The sequence below is a fragment of the Prosopis cineraria genome, unplaced genomic scaffold (genome assembly GCF_029017545.1).
Source record: "Prosopis cineraria cultivar Desert tree isolate PC_DT_omini unplaced genomic scaffold, ASM2901754v1 PC13, whole genome shotgun sequence".
Classification (NCBI taxonomy): domain Eukaryota; kingdom Viridiplantae; phylum Streptophyta; class Magnoliopsida; order Fabales; family Fabaceae; genus Prosopis; species Prosopis cineraria.
The window spans coordinates 39,129,090-39,138,381 of NW_026555344.1; the positions used below are offsets into that span (position 1 = coordinate 39,129,090).

Below are 9,292 nucleotides of genomic sequence, written 5' to 3' on the forward strand. Positions count from 1 at the left end.
CCTCTCTTCAGTTTTCTGTTTCCGCTCTCTTCCTTCAACCTTTAACAGATTGGCGCCACATGGGTCCCATGAGCCTTCAGCTGCGACCCACAAGCAAGTCCCCACCTTTAACTTCCAAGAGGGCCTACGCCCTAGTGGATAAGGGAACCGGTTTCTTTTTTATTCTTTCTTATTATACAATTTCTTAACATATTTTTTAAACTTCAAGATTTTGAATTTTTTATAATAATAATATTGTAAACTAATATGAAGAAGAATAACACAAAAGAATGCAAATTAGACCTTTTCCATTCATATACAATGAGACTGATGATATAAAAAAAGTTTTTTTTTTTTTGCCAAAATGGTTGTATGCTTCATATCTCATAAATTACAATTATATTTGATTCACTTGGTTATACCTCTGTCACTACTTCGTTTGTTCGTTATTTTCTTTTAAATGGATATTTTATAATTATATTATATTACAGTAGATTTAAAATTAATGATTTAGAATTTTTTTATAATAATAATAATAATATGAACTAATCAAGATTGGATTTCTTTCCTACTTGGAGAGAGAATAACATAAGAGAGATGGTAATATGGTCCTTTTTCTTTTGGACGGAAGTAGTATGATTCACTTCTCATGATTATATCTCCCTCACTTTCACTTTTCAAATCCATGTGCGTTTTTTTTTTTAATCTTCTCATAATTAAATCGTGTGTGCATTGCTAAAGAGTTATTGTTACAGCATCACAAGTTAAAATTTAAATTCTTATCAAAATATATATTCACATTTAACATCCGACTTTGTTTTAAATAAAGTTATCTTCAATAAAAAAAATACTTATAAATAATAAAAAATAGTTGCATATAAATAATAAATAAGTCATTTAATGCTATAATTTTATAGTAAAAGAGTGAATGAATAATGAAATTGGAGGTGTACATGACATTTAATTAATAAGGTTTACCAAAACCTAAAAATAAAAATCATATATGTTCATGTGAAGTATTAAAGAGAAGTGTTAAATAAGTTTTAAGTTAGAAATAAGGAAGGATTAGTGTAAGTCTTGAATAAAAAATAATAATTTAATTAGAAGTTGAAATTTAGTGTGTAAATGTAAAAATTTAACTTATAAATAGACCAAGAAAATAGTTGATAATTTAATTTATAAGTTGATTATAATTTTCTTGAAAATAATAATAGAAGCAAAAGTAATAATGGAGAAGGGGAAGGGCGAGAAGAAAGTGGGTGGTGGGTGTTTCGGTTTGAATCTAAATTTGGAGTTGCCCTTTTTGGATTCTTCTTATGGTCACGCAGGGTCCAGGCAGTGGTGTCTTTCAACAGTGGTGAAAAAAAAAAGTAGTCAGAGGATCTCATCTTATTGGCGTCATTGACCTTATCTTTTCGTCTTGTAGGACCCATCCTTCTTTTCTTTTCGTTATAAATCAGGAAAAGAACTATAATTACAAGCTCCTTTACAAATGCAACGGCCAAAATAGGAGTCTCACTCCATTTGCTCACCCTATCAACAAAATAATACAATGTTGAGATAACTTCAACTGAACTAATAAGACCAAAATCTTTGCTCTTGATTTGTGTGTGTGTGTGTGTATTGACCCACATATATAATCGATCACAGGTGATTTAATTGATTTATATGCGTTGAGATTGGTCAACTAATTTCATTATGATGTACTACTTCATTTGGCCCTGCTTAAAAATTCTATTAGTTGGTTTTTAATTAAAAAAACCCTTATAAAAATTAATGAAACATTAATAATGCATCTTCAAAAATGCAATTATCTCTTCCACTCTTAGGTTAAATAATTTTCTTAGTTCGATTGAATTTTAGAATGTTGTAAAAATCTATAACATTTAACTAATTTCTTTGATCTCAGAAAGGTGTTCTTCCGTCCTTTTTTTTTTTTAAGAAAAAAAGAGTTTTGTTTGGATATTCATGAATACCATGAAAGCGGTTGATGTCCTAAAATTTTTTACCATTATATTTCAATTATACTCTCAGTTAAATGCCTTTCTTTTCTCTTTTTTGGTGAGAAAAATGTTCTTTTATTATTTCTAACTTTTTAATAGAACATATATTTCCCAGAACTCCAAACAGACTCATGTGAAAGGAGGACAATGTGCTTCTCAAATGGTCTCTTACAAAGAGGACTAGGCGGAGTATGTGTTTAGGCTATTGTCTTTGAATAGTAGAGATGCAGAAAAATAATACTTAACTTTCTGAAAATTAAAAGTAACTCAATTATCAAAGAACAAGGATTTTAATGCGAATGACAGGGCAAGACCGTCATTGTATTTTGGATAAGAACGCTAAATTTTTTTTGGCCGAAGATAAGAACGCTAATTGGGTTTATTAGTGATTGGCCACAGAATGATCTGAAAGGAACTATGACGATAAGTGCTATTCGACATCCCGGTTCAGATATTTATTCAATTATGGTAAGATAAGGACCAATATGATCACTTCTATATCTATCTGGTTTAAAATATAAAATATACATTTTTATCATTTTTCAATATAATTCCATGTTAAACAATGTATTGTGATTTGTTTGTGTGGTCGGCATCGTTTTATTATAAAGTTTGTAAACTAATTGTCAATCAGTGACGTGATAATTAAAGAGAGTGGATAAGCAAGGATTATATTACTATTACAGTATTACTAGTGATCGGGAGAGGGCAATGGGGGGACCACCACACAAGAATGCGGCGAGCGGAGTTGTCGAGGCACTGCAAGTGGTCTCAACTCAACAACTGTCCATGCCTTTTACTCAAAATAAGTGAGTTGGATCTGAAAATTTACTAGAACCTGCCAGGACATATTTCCATCGGTGTTTTAAAAATAGAACCAAATCGGTCAGTACAATTGATTGAATTAGGATTTGATTTCCGAATTGATTTGATTGATCTCTCAAAATCGATCACAAGAAAATCAGTCAATGACTGAAAAAATCGGACGAGTTTTCTTAAAAATCAGTCTAAATTAATTAAAAATTAAAAAAATTAATTTAAAAATTAATTAAAATAAAGAACAGTTAAGAATAATTAATATTGACTCCGTTAAAAAATATAAGATATTTTTTTAAAGGATAAATGTTAAAAAATATAAGACATTTTTAATCTTTTAATGTATAATTATTAATGTTTTCTTAAAAGTGCCCCTATTAAATAAATTACTTTATATTTATTTTAGGGTAAAATATCTTATTAAATAGGTATAAATATGAAAATATAAGATTAGTTTAAAAAAAGTAACTATTCTATTGAAAGGTGAGATTTAATTAAAAATACCTTATATTTTTAAAAGGATGGAGTATCAATCACGTATTCATCAACAATATATCAATTTACCAAGCATTTATTAATTTTTTTGAAAAATATAAATATTTGCATATATTTTTTATTTAATTATGATATATAAATTAAAAATATATTAATTTAATATTAATTGATTCAATCACAATTGAATCAATGAATCGTGAATCAATAACTAGTTCAGTTTAATAATCAATTTTATTTTTAAAATCTTAATTCCCATGTTTAAAAAATGAGAATATATATATATATATATATATATGGATTGTGTGCGAACGACTTGCCATGTATTTTGAACTCATGACTTCACTCATTATGGGAGCACCCTTAGTGTGTATCAGCACTCCTTAAATGATTTAAATAGTCTAAATTTAAGTACTTTTTATTTTTTAAAATAAAAAAAATATGAAACTTAATCATACAGTATTACAGTGAAGTAACTGGAAAAATTGATTCACTTAGTATGTGTTTGTAGGCGCAGAGAATTATGAAGCAACCAAGGTTAAGAAGGAAAAAACAAATCAAGTATACAGTATTATAGTGAAGTAACTGGAAAAATTGATTCAGCTTTCATTTGATCTATTAAAAATAATTTATGAAAAATATTAAATTAGAGAAATAAGAAAGACTGAGGTCCTATATTTAAGAAAAAAACAAATTGTTCAAGTAGAATTTATATTTATAATTGGATGGAGTATTTATTATTTATTATAAAATATGGATAGTGATATTTATGCCATGTAGGGGGGATGGGTACAGCTACAGAGTCAACTAGCTTTTAACTTCAGGAGTATAAAGAAATTAATAAGCTTTTTCCCGTTTAAAATCTTTATAATATTTCTTTCCAATCATATCATACACAATTTTTTTGCAAATAATCTAAATATATTTCATAATCAATGTGTAATATAAAATTTATAGAAAGATGTATTATCTGTACACGATGAATATTTTTTTTCATACAATACATGTAAGCGCACCTGTAGTTGTCCTCTAAAATTTATTGGCCTCGTATTAAAGTTGACTATATAATTTTTTTCCATCTCGTTCATACCAATTTAGAGTTAAATAAATCTTTTTTTTAATTGCATCAATGTATCAATTAATTTATTCAAATTAAAACTAGTGTGTGAACAATTTTGGAGCAAATCAAGTTAAGGTTTGAACTATCGCTGAAAGATGAGCTTACATTTAGTATTTGATTATGTTTTGAATAGGTTACATCTGTGAACAATTAAAAAAATAAATTGAAACTAGTGTGTGAAGAAACCAAATCAACAAAAAAGTTGAAGGTAATCCCAGTTTTAACTAAGTGGTGTTCATTATTTTAGATCACATTCATAAGATACACACATACATATACATGTGCACGCGCGCCATAAAATAAATATAGATGCGGTTAATAAAAGTAGAATATATAAAAAGTTCGTAATCTTTCTCATCTCTGTTTGGATTTCTTTTTCGTATTATAAATCTGAAGCAATCCTCTAAATTTACAGCCTTTTCACCTACCAGATTCTATTTTGTGTTAGTAAAAATTACAAAACACTAAAAAACTATTAACGAAATAACATCATAATATTCTGCTGGGAAAAGAAAAAATAATATCATAAAAAGAAGAAAAAAATAAATCATTTCCTAATTCCTACTCAACCATCAAGAAGACAAATTGTGATTGATATAGGAGAATAATTTAATAATCAAATATCATAATTAAGCCACGAATTATTTCTGACGTGCCGTATATAGTAAAATATCAAGCTCTCACTTGTTTAAGAACAAGCTCTGCTATTGCTTCTTATTCTGGGACTGCAATTAATTCTTACGATTATCATTGCGCGCGGTAAAATTTAGTCATCTTAATTGTTCAAGTTAATTATAGTTATTAACTGACAATCAGAATTATCATTGAATTAAATTTAAAGTAACTGATGGGAATATTAATTATAACAGAGTTGTTTTTAGTATTGGAGCAGTATTTCTAATTCTAAAACTAAAACACACAAAAAACACGGAAACTGAAAAAGGTGTTCACAAAATTCTAGCGTAGCACGTCAAGGCATTAGAAACTGGAAAAAACCAATTGGAATACAAACACGTATAATAATTGCATTTATCCATGACTCTCGCCTACTTTTAATAAAGTCTAGTTTCATAGTACTCAAAATGTCATCCATTGGATCTCCGAAAGGAATGTGCGCCAGTTTTTTTTTTCTTTTAAACTAAGGCCACAAAAAAATGTGGAAGAAAAAAATAAAATCAATTCATATCAAAATTCAAGAAGTATCTTCACGAAGGCGGTGAAACATGAGAACTTCTTGTGTCGTTGTTGTCATCAATAGCACAGCGTGGCAAGTGAGTCATTCAATACAATTATTTGTCTCTCACGTGGTTAAAAATAATCACCCAATCTATAATACATGATTGCCAGCTTTTCTAGTTTGAATGATCACCGCAAACATGAAACTAAAGAATGTCTATGATGATATATAAGAAGGTAAAGTCCATCAATAAGGTTTTTGTCTCCATGGTTAAAAGCAATGCACAGAGATGACCTGCATAATTAATAACTAAACTAATATTTGGTAGTGTTGTTTTTGTGATAGTTAAATATGGAAATCGAATGTTTGGTAAAGTAGCAATTCATGAAAAACTCACAGAGAATATAAGAGCACAACATTCCCAAATACTGGTCAAAGGATTCCATATGACTTCCAGAAAACAAGTTAATTTTGATTATCCTTCCAACTCATGATACGCCTCATTACTTCAAAACCCATCTAACCTCACTCCCTTCGTATACACGCGCGCGCGTAAGTAGGAATAAACATTTAATTATTTGTTATTTTCTTGATAGTATGGTTTTTTTTATTAAAAAGACAATGTATACAAGTTCTAGTGATAAATTATAATTAAATTATGGAAAAATTCTCATTGGAAAGATGTCATTTAGTTGTTTCTCAAGTTTATGTATTTAATGATCTTAAGCCCCTCATAAAAATAGAAGAATCAACGACCCACAAGGTACGTATATAGAAGGCATTATATTTCTCTGAAATTTGATTGCGACACCGCAATCTTGTAAGTTGTAATTACATATAAAGCTAACACAAGTTTTGAATATACAAGTGTCTTCTTGGAAGTTAATAGCCAGAACACACTAAGATCTCTATTACGTAATTCTAAGGGGACAAGTAAGGTAGACTATGTCTCCCCCCACACAAAATAAAAAAGGTAAATTAGACTAGAGGGTATATCTTCAAGTAGCTAGCTATTAAAAGTTATAAATATTTGGCGTTGCATAAATATTAGGTAAGAATTCATGGTTTAAATGGATTCCTTTTGTTTTTGTTTTTGGCCAAAAATTGGATTCCTTTTGTCCGAACTTAGAAGTTGTATGTGATATAATAGCACGTGGGAGAGTTACGTGAAAGAATTTTCACTGCCTTATGCGAGTCTTGGACTCTTGGTTCGTTTTTTGCTTTTCCCAGATTGGAAAATTGGAAAAGTAATACCCCCTATTCCAGAGGTTACGTTCCCGTTCCTGCTAGGGTTAAATAAAATCAGTAATCTAGGTTGAATTTAATTCAGATTAAATTTATTTAAATTAAATTTAAAATATCATACCTTTTTAAAATATATATATATATATATAATTAAAATCGTCTCTAACTTTTTTTGATTGAGTTTGGGTTTGTCAATTAGGTTTGACCGAACTTACCAACTCTATATATATAAAGTTAAAAATTTTAATGGTCAGCTTATTTGGGTCGCGTTTGATTCGAGCCAGTTTATTCAAATCAATCTTATAATATCATACTTTTTTAAAAAAATATATAGTTAAACCCAACTTTAATTTTTTTTTTGAATTTAATCAAAATTATCAGCTCTAATTAACAGCATATTTTTAATATTTTTAACTACTTTTATCTTACTATTTTCAAGGATTTGGACGATTGGGATAGAATCAAACCAAACCGCATGATCATGAGCAACTCAATTCGTGTAACAATTTTCTTTGTCCTAAAATTTATGAATGATTACGACTTCCCAGAATCAAACTCCAAAGTTTTGTTCGCAGATTCTAAACTCTTTTTAGCTATTGATGGTGATTATAACCAAAGTGAATTTAATCGTGCGTCTTCACAAGAACCTTCTTTTTGGTCTATCTATGCGAATAACATTACGTTATCCACCTTCAAGCTAAACCATTAGCTCTCCAAGTTTAACCATAAATTGAAGAGTTGAAGTCCTGCGTCAGAAGCTCAGATATATGATACGCGCACGCATTCCTTTAATTACTGTTCTAAAGCAACAATGTCAAAGGCCAAAAAAAAAACCCCATTAAATTCAAGGATCTGTTTGTCTTCTTTTTTTATTGTTTTTACTTTTGTAAAACAAAAAAAATTAATTTTTTTATAAATGTTTTTCATTTAGTTGTTTTTAAAACTGTTTTCATTTTTCACTTTTAAAAAAATAGAAACATTTAAGCTGTTTTTATTTTATTTTCATTTTGTTAAAATACACTACATTTAAGTATTAGAAAATTATAGTTATCTTGATTAATTTTTATTATTAATCATCATCATTAACTACTTATAATCATCACTATTAATTTTTTTTAATTCTAAAACTATTGTTTTAATTGACATAACTAAATGAATTTTTTATATTGTTTTAAAAAGTATTTTAAAAACTCTATTATAAAATAATTTTTGAAAATAAAAAACAAAAATAGAAACGCGGCCCTTTTGTTTTGTACTGTGTGCTTTGCACCGTTGGTGTTGATTCGAACCTCCAAAAACAGCAAAACGTGAGCGGCAGGATTCGAACCTGCGCGGGCAGAGCCCACATGATTTCTAGACATGCCCGATAACCACTCCGGCACGCCCACCGTGGTTGTTCTTCCTTAGATCTTAAATATATCTTAAAAATCTGGACCAGTTGATCAACATTCCATACTTCCAGATCGATCAAATGGAAATATTCTAAACATAGAAAATATATAAATATTAAATATTGTGAAAGGGAAATCTGGAATAATCGTTAGGTGATTTTTTTTTTTAACATTTTTTGGGCACAGAAACAAGGCCAGAGCTTAATTCAAAGAAAGGTTAGGAGGGGGTATTTTGATCGTTTTCCTTTAAACTGCAAGGTGGAGCCCATAATCCTTTTTCTGAGAATCCAGGACCGATAGCCATGAGCCAAATTAATCAATGGGCCCCAAAAGGGCCCATAGTAAGATTTCTCACACACTTTGGTGTTGATATGATATGTTATGTCCAGTTTTGCTTTTGGCTAACGAGTCATTCCATCTGAATTTAGGGCTTACTAGATTCTTTTCAGTGTACTCTTTTCTGCGTTTTCTGCTCTTCAGGACGAGATTTACGGGTTCAAATTTCTTATTAAGACAAAGTATGGACCCATGAGAGTAGCACAATTCTCTCAAACCTTAATGAAGATTTCCAAGGACATGCGGTTCTGGAAGTGTCGAGGTTTCTGGTAAGTGAGTCTTGTGCTTAGTATAAATAATCATAAAATTTTGTAGGACTGTGCCAATTCGATTCTAGCTGTTCTCTACCTGGATTGGCACTGATATTGAGAAATTTCTTCGTCTAGTTAGACTCAAATTCATAATTTTTAGACACAGTATGCTTTGAAAATATCAATCACAATACGTGACATATCACCATCTCCCTAGTCTTACAACGACTAAGAATCATAATACCAACACATTCTATCGTGCAGATTTAATCCTTAATTGGGATAAGTACAGAGCACACTTGTGTTTGTTTAGTGATAAGTGATTAAATCTTTCCTTTTACAATCTCTCTGTACATACAACACATACAAAACCATGAAAGAAAATTTGTCCGAGATCAGATCAGAGTACTTAAGTTGAGGATATTCTTAACTCTAGTTAAAAGAAAAGAAGACAATAAGACTTTCAGGCTAGTAGTTGCAAG

General features: G+C 29.5%; 1 non-coding gene across 1 annotated transcript; it reads right to left on the bottom strand.

Moving 5' to 3' along the window:
* Positions 1-8,138: 8,138 nt before the first annotated feature.
* TRNAS-AGA (transfer RNA serine (anticodon AGA)) lies at positions 8,139-8,220 on the bottom strand. Its single transcript has one exon. It is a non-coding gene; the product is annotated as a tRNA-Ser (tRNA).
* Positions 8,221-9,292: the final 1,072 nt, after the last annotated feature.